This window comes from Physeter macrocephalus, chromosome 2 (assembly GCF_002837175.3).
Source record: "Physeter macrocephalus isolate SW-GA chromosome 2, ASM283717v5, whole genome shotgun sequence".
In the NCBI taxonomy this organism is placed as follows: domain Eukaryota; kingdom Metazoa; phylum Chordata; class Mammalia; order Artiodactyla; family Physeteridae; genus Physeter; species Physeter macrocephalus.
In genome coordinates this window covers 14,826,927-14,836,358 of record NC_041215.1, presented here as the reverse complement: position 1 = coordinate 14,836,358, position 9,432 = coordinate 14,826,927, and positions in this window count along the sequence as shown.

Below are 9,432 nucleotides of genomic sequence, written 5' to 3'. Positions count from 1 at the left end.
CCATGCGCCTGGAGCCTATGCTCCGCAGCAAGAGAAGCCACCGCAATGAGAAGCCCATGCACCGCAATCAAGAGTGGCCCCTGCTCGCCACAACTAGAGAAAGCCCGGGCGCAGCAACAAAGACCCAACACAGCCAAAAATAAATAAATTTAATTAAAAAATAATAATAACATTTAAAAAATTAAGAAAAAAGAAAAGGAGGTCATATTGGATTAGGGCGGGCCCTCAATCCAATAGGACTGGTGTCCTTATAAGAAGAGGGAAATTTGGGGCTTCCCTGGTGGCGCAGTGGTTGCGCGTCCGCCTGCCGATGACACACACACGAGCGAGGAGAGAAAGCCATGTGATGATGGAGGCAGAGATTGTGAGATGAACTGGGACCTGGGACCCTTTACTGCCGTGCTTGTGCCTGGACAAAGTTCTCCTGGAGCAAAAGAATACGAAGAAACTATAAGGGACTAAAAATAACTGCACACATGTGCAGTAGAGGCAATTATAAACAATAAGATACCAAAAGGCCACAGACCAACTGCCAGTTCTGATGGGCCAGGAGCAAAAGCAGGGTACTGCCCATGATCCCTGCACAGAGTACCACCAAGGGAGTGGGCAGACTACCTAAACTACGCCTCCTGCCCAACCTACTGATCTGCCCGCACCCCCCTCACCCCATGTAAGGAAGCCCCTTAACCCCCAGCTCAGGGAGTGAGCGAAGGCACCTGTTTCTTGTTCTCGCTCCCTCTAAAGCCTTGCCTGAGTTTCTCATCTGGCCCCTTATCAATTTCTATTGATTAAAGAGTCCAAGGACCCTAGTCAGTAACAATGGGAGCAATGTATCAATTAGCCAAGGTAAGCCAAAGACTTCCAGAGGCCACCAAAAGCTGGGAGAGAAGCATGGAATAGATTCGCCCTCACAGTCTTCCGAAGTGACCAACCCTGCCAAACCTTGATTTTGGATTTCAGGCTCCCAGAACCATGAGGGAAGAAATTCTGTTGTTTTAAGTCACTCAGTCTGTGGTCCTACATTATAGCAGCTATAGGACACTAACAGACCCCAGAAATGGTTGTTGCATCTGCAAACAGCATTCACTCCGCCCCGTAGACTGTCACTGCAGATAACAACTGGAAAGCCCTCTGCCCGAGTGCGTCTGCCCTCTACACTGCTGCGAAATTCCTTGGACATTTTCATGATGCAAAAGAGCAGGACACACCATGAACAGAAGGAGCATCAGATGGAGCTGGCTTTAGGGAATCTGAGTGGCAGAGCTCACGTCATTAGCTTTTTCCTTGACCTCTGCTGAGCCCTGGGCTGGGCACCTCCAGGTGAGGTGTGTGAAATCCACCTTCTCATTACTGATCTTTATTAATTCAACTGCAAGTGGAATTGAGCTGTTTGGGGCTTCCGTGAGATGCTGGAAATACAGAGCCAGAGAGGGAGGGAGCAAAAGGAAGCAAAGACCTGTCAGTGTGGGCATTCCCAAAGCACATTGTTTGCTTGTTCAGAAATATATATGCAAACAACTATATTTGCATGTATTTCCACATGCCACTTTTTGCTCTATTGAGATATCATTGACATGCCATCAAATTTACCTGTTTTCAGTATACAAATCAATGATTCCTCATAAATTTACAAGATTTTACAACATCATGACAATCTAGTTTTAGAATATTTCCGTCACCCCCAAAATATCCCTTGTGTCGTTTTACCATTAATCTTTGCTCACAGCCAACCATCACCTCTATCTAGTTCCAGAATATTTTCATCACCCCATAAAGAAACCTCATACCCATTAGCAGTCACTCTCCACTCCTCATCCACCTCAATCTGTTCCTGGCAACCACCAACCTGCTGTCTGTTTTGCACATTTCATACAAACTGAATCATGCACTATGTGGTCTTTTGGGTCTGGCTTCTTTCACTGAGCATAATGGATAATGGTTTCAAGGTTCATCACATTGTAGCCATGTCAGTGCTTCATTCCTTTCTATGGCTGAATAATATTCCATTGTATAGATGAACCACATTTTGTTTATCCATTCATCTATTGATGGGCATTTGGGTCATTTCCACCTTTTGGCTACTGTGAAGAGTGCTGCTATGACGTGTGTGTACAATTTGTTGGAACACCTATTTTCAAGTCTTCAGGTCTACACCTAGGGGTGGAATTGCTGGGTCATATGCAAACTCTATGTTTAACTTTTGGAGGAATCATTCCCTTCTTTTTTGAGATTATTTTAAAGATAATAATGAAGATTATCTCTCTGTCCTCACCCAGTTAGAAATGTCACATAGAGCATAAGACAGCCTGTCAAATGTGAATCCCACATAAGGAACAAATAGAATTTATTAGTGTAAGCATGTCCCAAATATTGCATGGGCTACGCTTATGCTAAAAATTTTTGTTGTTGTTGTTTATCTGAGTCAAATTTAATTGTATTTTTCTTTGCTAACTCTGGCAAACCTACACCTAATTCATTTCTTATCTCGGGTGAAGACATTGCTATTTAGCCCCATTGCTTATTTACAATCTCTCTGTCTTTGGGTATATATCCCAGAGTGGAAACTGGTGGAGTATATGGTAATTCTGTTTAACTTTTTGAGGAACTGCCAGACTTTTTCCCTCATGGCCGCATCATTTTACATTCCCGAGAGAAATACACAAGGGTTTCAATTTCTCTACATCTTCACCAACACTTGTTATTGTCTGTTTTTTAAAAAAAATACTATCATTGTAATAGGTGTGAAGTAGGAGCTCATTGTGGTTTTGGTTTACATTTCCCTACTGATTAGTCATGTTGAACATCTTTTCACGTACTTGTGGGCCATTTATATATCTTCTTTGGAGGAGCCGTTCTCAAAGTCCACCCTGGGAAGGGGGATCACACTGGTTGTGTGGAAAAGCCTCTGCTCTTCACATGCTGGGGGCATAAAGGACACAGGGTGAAAGAGATCACACGGGTGCAGGAAGACCCCCCCAGTCATCCTTCCCTCCCCTCCAGGTTCCTGCTCCCCAGGCAGCAGGAGGTGAAAGTGCTTGGGTCTTGTTGAAATCGCCTTCCGGCATCCCTCTGTCTGGCTACTCTTCTCCCCCCAACCCCCAAACCCACCCTTCCCTGATTTGTGGGAATCACACATGGCACATCCTTCCTTTATCTGTTTGTCCCTTGTCCCATGGATGGACACACAGTCTGTTTCTGGCTATTCACCACCCTTGAATGACGCAGCTGTGAAAGCTCTTGGCTGGGTCACCTTGGACGCATTCATGTCCTTCCAGCAGGGTCAGAGGTCACATGCAGTTTCAGCTTCATTAATATCACTGGCCACTCCCCAAGTGACAAACTGGCTGTGTCCTCCTGAGCAGAAAACATCACTCACCACAGCCACTCCTGCACATGGCATGCCCTGTTCCCCCTCTGGCTTTGGGGTCCTGGCCATGCTGTGCTCAGCTCCCACCTCCTGCCAGTGGTGGGGCTGCTCATCTGTCATCCCCTGCCACATCCTGACTGCCGGGTGCTCAGCGGGCCCAGGACCAGGCTGGCTCCCTGGAAGAACAAAATGCTTCTCACAACTGGACTGTCTTCCTCGTCCTCCCTTCCACCCAGACCCAGACTGCTATGCCATTCATCACTGGTGAGCTAGGAGATATTTAGCAATCTCTTCCTGGGGGGTAAAAGCAGCCAGTTCTTCCCTGACATATTCTTGAAAATGACTATGTTCTTCACACCAACCACAGGGCTCATGGAAAAAAGGAGTCAGGACACCATACTCAAAAACTGTGTCAAGGACTTCCCTGGTGGCGCAGTGGTTAAGAATCTGCCTGCCGGTGCAGGGGACACGCATTCGAGCCCTGGTCTGGGAAAATCCCACATGCCGCGGAGCAGCTGAGCCCGCGAGCCACAACTACTGAGCCTGCTCTCTAGAGCCCGCGAGCCACAACTACTGAAGCCTGTGCACCTAGAGCCCATGCTCTGCAACAAGAGAAGCCATTGCAAAGAGAAGCCCACGCACTGCAATGAAGAGTAGCCCCTGCTTGCCACAACCAGAGAAAGCCCACACGCAGCAATGAAGACCCAATGCAGCCAAAAATAAATAAATAAATAAATAAAATAAATAAAAAAAAAAAACTGTGTCAGTAACACATTTTAAAAAGATAAGCATTTACTAAAAACTGATAGCACCATTATACACACGTTAAACCCTAAGAATGACATGAATACTATAGCACATGTGGCACTTGACCTTGGAAAAGACCTGAGGTTCACGTGTGGATGTGGTGTGGGAAGGTTGTAGCCTTCGTGTCTCTGAGAGGTACCAGGAGGAGGTTTGCTGAAATGAGATGGGACATTGTCATCCCAGACAGGGGAGGGCAGGGTGGCTCCTAACAGCTCAGGGAGTGTAGATGTTGAGGGTGTGTGTGTGTGTGTGTGTGTGTGTGTGTGTGTGTGTGTGTGTGTGTGTGTGTGTGTGTGTGTGAGAGAGACGGGTTGTATATTCCCATGTGGCTCTGGTCAGTGGGGTGCTATTTCCTTTATTCATTCTGTGTTTCTTGCAGACCAAATCCTGCATAAGCAATACCACATTCCATCAAATTACGCTCAAATCCTTCCCTTATGTATCCATCATGTTGGAACAAATTTTTGTTTTCAAAACTAGTGTTAGAGCAGAATTGACTGTACTCCCCCCATGGCCAGTTTCAAGCTGCCAGCAGGAAGTCACTACATGGGAAGAGATGTGTATCATTACAGAGTCTTTTCACCATCAGATACAAAGGTCAGGGATACTCTGAAGAGCACAGAGAATAGTATGATGTAGTGAAATAATGAGGAACTGATAACTTTTGCATACTTATTGTTTTTATTTTAAATATCATATACTAAATTGAAAGTTGGTGTAACAATTTCTAATAATGGCTCTGTTAACCAGGGACTCACACAAGTGCTGGAAATGTATCACATGTGGGACCCTTCCCCAGTTCCCCACTGCAGCTCAGGGGACCAGGGAGGATGTCACATGTACTGATGTCCACTTCAAAGCAGGGGCCCGGCATCCAGTAGCAAATGGCTCTCATGCCCCAGGGGAGACAGACAGGAAGTAGGTTCACTGGGATAATAAGATCATGGCCTCCGTACTGGGCACCATGGAGTGAGTTAAGTTGGGTGTTGAGAGCACGGTGGTGTTCTATTTGCCTCTTATTCACCCCATTAGGGAAGGAAGGATCCCTCATGCTAAATAGTACAAGATAGCTAAACACACAATACCCAACACTGAACGGGTGAGGTAGAGAGTGGTCTGTTAGTTACATATATTCACAACCCGCGGCGGGGTGGGGGGAAGACACAGCTGGCCATGCAGGACCACATGAGGGTTGCACTTAGGAGCGGGGTGGACAGCCAGAGGCTGCGGGAGGCAGGCTTTGTAGTAACAAGAGGGTGGGGTGCCCCTGCTTCCCTCGGGAGGACGTGATGGGCTTACTTGAATAACAAAAGTGAGGGAATTCCCTGGCGTCACTGGACCTGGCGGTTAGGACTGGTTCCGGGAACTGAGATCTTGCAAGCCGTGGGGCTCGGCCAAAACCAAAAAACAAAAAACCAAGAAAATGAAATCTGTTAGCTTAGGACTGGGTGGCGTGCAGCTGGTTTGACCTGCACATGGCATGCCCTGTTCCCCCTCTGGCTTTGGGGTCCTGGCCATGCTGTGCTCAGCTCCCACCTCCTGCCAGTGGTGGGGCTGCTCATCTGTCATCCCCTGCCACATCCTGACTGCCGGGTGCTCAGCGGGCCCAGGACCAGGCTGGCTCCCTGGAAGAACAAAATGCTTCTCACAACTGGACTGTCTTCCTCGTCCTCCCTTCCACCCAGACCCAGACTGCTATGCCATTCATCACTGGTGAGCTAGGAGATATTTAGCAATCTCTTCCTGGGGGGTAAAAGCAGCCAGTTCTTCCCTGACATATTCTTGAAAATGACTATGTTCTTCACACCAACCACAGGGCTCATGGAAAAAAGGAGTCAGGACACCATACTCAAAAACTGTGTCAAGGACTTCCCTGGTGGCGCAGTGGTTAAGAATCTGCCTGCCGGTGCAGGGGACACGCATTCGAGCCCTGGTCTGGGAAAATCCCACATGCCGCGGAGCAGCTGAGCCCGCGAGCCACAACTACTGAGCCTGCTCTCTAGAGCCCGCGAGCCACAACTACTGAAGCCTGTGCACCTAGAGCCCATGCTCTGCAACAAGAGAAGCCATTGCAAAGAGAAGCCCACGCACCGCAATGAAGAGTAGCCCCTGCTTGCCACAACCAGAGAAAGCCCACACGCAGCAATGAAGACCCAATGCAGCCAAAAATAAATAAATAAATAAATAAAATAAATAAAAAAAAAAAACTGTGTCAGTAACACATTTTAAAAAGATAAGCATTTACTAAAAACTGATAGCACCATTATACACACGTTAAACCCTAAGAATGACATGAATACTATAGCACATGTGGCACTTGACCTTGGAAAAGACCTGAGGTTCACGTGTGGATGTGGTGTGGGAAGGTTGTAGCCTTCGTGTCTCTGAGAGGTACCAGGAGGAGGTTTGCTGAAATGAGATGGGACATTGTCATCCCAGACAGGGGAGGGCAGGGTGGCTCCTAACAGCTCAGGGAGTGTAGATGTTGAGGGTGTGTGTGTGTGTGTGTGTGTGTGTGTGTGTGTGTGTGTGTGTGTGTGTGAGAGAGACGGGTTGTATATTCCCATGTGGCTCTGGTCAGTGGGGTGCTATTTCCTTTATTCATTCTGTGTTTCTTGCAGACCAAATCCTGCATAAGCAATACCACATTCCATCAAATTACGCTCAAATCCTTCCCTTATGTATCCATCATGTTGGAACAAATTTTTGTTTTCAAAACTAGTGTTAGAGCAGAATTGACTGTACTCCCCCCATGGCCAGTTTCAAGCTGCCAGCAGGAAGTCACTACATGGGAAGAGATGTGTATCATTACAGAGTCTTTTCACCATCAGATACAAAGGTCAGGGATACTCTGAAGAGCACAGAGAATAGTATGATGTAGTGAAATAATGAGGAACTGATAACTTTTGCATACTTATTGTTTTTATTTTAAATATCATATACTAAATTGAAAGTTGGTGTAACAATTTCTAATAATGGCTCTGTTAACCAGGGACTCACACAAGTGCTGGAAATGTATCAAATGTGGGACCCTTCCCCAGTTCCCCACTGCAGCTCAGGGGACCAGGGAGGATGTCACATGTACTGATGTCCACTTCAAAGCAGGGGCCCGGCATCCAGTAGCAAATGGCTCTCATGCCCCAGGGGAGACAGACAGGAAGTAGGTTCACTGGGATAATAAGATCATGGCCTCCGTACTGGGCACCATGGAGTGAGTTAAGTTGGGTGTTGAGAGCACGGTGGTGTTCTATTTGCCTCTTATTCACCCCATTAGGGAAGGAAGGATCCCTCATGCTAAATAGTACAAGATAGCTAAACACACAATACCCAACACTGAACGGGTGAGGTAGAGAGTGGTCTGTTAGTTACATATATTCACAACCCGCGGCGGGGTGGGGGGAAGACACAGCTGGCCATGCAGGACCACATGAGGGTTGCACTTAGGAGCGGGGTGGACAGCCAGAGGCTGCGGGAGGCAGGCTTTGTAGTAACAAGAGGGTGGGGTGCCCCTGCTTCCCTCGGGAGGACGTGATGGGCTTACTTGAATAACAAAAGTGAGGGAATTCCCTGGCGTCACTGGACCTGGCGGTTAGGACTGGTTCCGGGAACTGAGATCTTGCAAGCCGTGGGGCTCGGCCAAAACCAAAAAACAAAAAACCAAGAAAATGAAATCTGTTAGCTTAGGACTGGGTGGCGTGCAGCTGGTTTGACCGACAGGGGAACTAGCCAGGTGGGGTTCAGCCTCTCCTGCTGAGTGGGGGCAGACCTGGCAAGAGCAGGGAACTCCGGCTTTTGGGGACCTGAAATCTGAGGCTTTATCTTACAGGCAAGGAGGGATGGTAGAGCTAGTCCTGAAGGTAGAGGGGGGCCAGCCTTGGGATGCCAGGAGGAAGAGTATCCCAGGCAGAGGGGCCAGATGGCACCTCGGCTGGAGGAGGTGGTGGTGGTAGTGAGTCGGGATCCATGGAACCCTGGAGGCCTGTGTAGCCAGAGCTCAGCGGACAAGGGAGAAAACAGAGGGGCAGGAGGCTGGCCTCGCGAGACTGAAGAGTGGAGCCTGGTTTCTGGAGGAGCAAGTGGAGGCGCGCAGGGGCTGGGCAGACATGAATTATGAGGATTACGCTAGACCACCCTGCTTGGTGCCAGTGTGGCTGGGACTGGAGGCTGGCAGTTCCTCCTGGTCTCTCAGCACTGCTGCTGTTCCTGCTGTCCACTCCGGCCCCTGCACAGCCCCCTCTGCCATCTATGACAGCAGATCCTGTCTGTCCCGAAGTCCCCACTGCCTGCCCAGGGCTTGATGCTCACTGGGTGGCCAGGGCTTGGCCAAAAGCCCGTGGAGAGGGCTGGTGGGAGAGGCTGCCTGGAGGACCCACCATGCCTGTAGGGCAGGGAGGGCGCAAGGGAGGTTTCTGGAAGAAGCAGGAGTTGGCCAGGCAAAGGAGGAGGGCAGAGTTTGAGCAAAGGCTGGCAGCGGGGATCGGCACAGGGTGGCACAGGGCATCTAGGAACTAGGATGAGGTGGGAGCCATCAGGGCAGCCTCAGGGCAGCCCGGTGTTTGGACTTGGCCTGGATAAATAGAGAGCTGGGAGGATTTGGGGCAGGAGGGCCATGTGGTCAGCTCTAGAGTTTTAGAAGTAAGGCCCTCGTCGCTGCAGGGGTCCTCACTAGAGGGACCACCTGGGACAGTTGGGGGGTAACTAGAGGAGGGACAGCACTTGGACATGACATAAAAAGGAGGTGCCCCCTTCCAGAGGGACCTACAACAGTGAGCCCATCACTGAGTTGGGCACACTGGGAGGGGCAGGAGGGGGCACCCTGCTCTCAGAGAGGGAGGGGTGCCGTCTCACCCCTGCTGTTTGCCAGAAGGGAAAGTGAGGCCCAGAGAGGGAGGGGCCTGGCCTAGGGGATTTGTGGATGGAGGAGGCGGGGAGAGGGAAGAAGGGAGGAGCGGCAGTCAGGCGCCTGGGGAAGCTGCGGGTCTGGAAGTTTCATCCCTTGGCCAGCCGCCGTTTCCCCAAAGGGCTCAGCTCCTCCTGTGAGTGCACTGCACAGGTCGCCGGGTCCAGGCTGGGGCAGGTGGGGGGTGCCGACAAGGTGCGGGGTGAAGGCGGCGCGGAGACCGAGCGGCCCCCGCGTGGGGCGGGGCGGGGCCCGGCTGGTCCGCGGGGTGGGGGCGGCGGGGAGGAGGCCAGGCAGGGAGCTCGGAAGGGGGCAGTCCAGGGCGGGGGCGGGTCCGGAGAGGGTGCGGGGCCGGGTT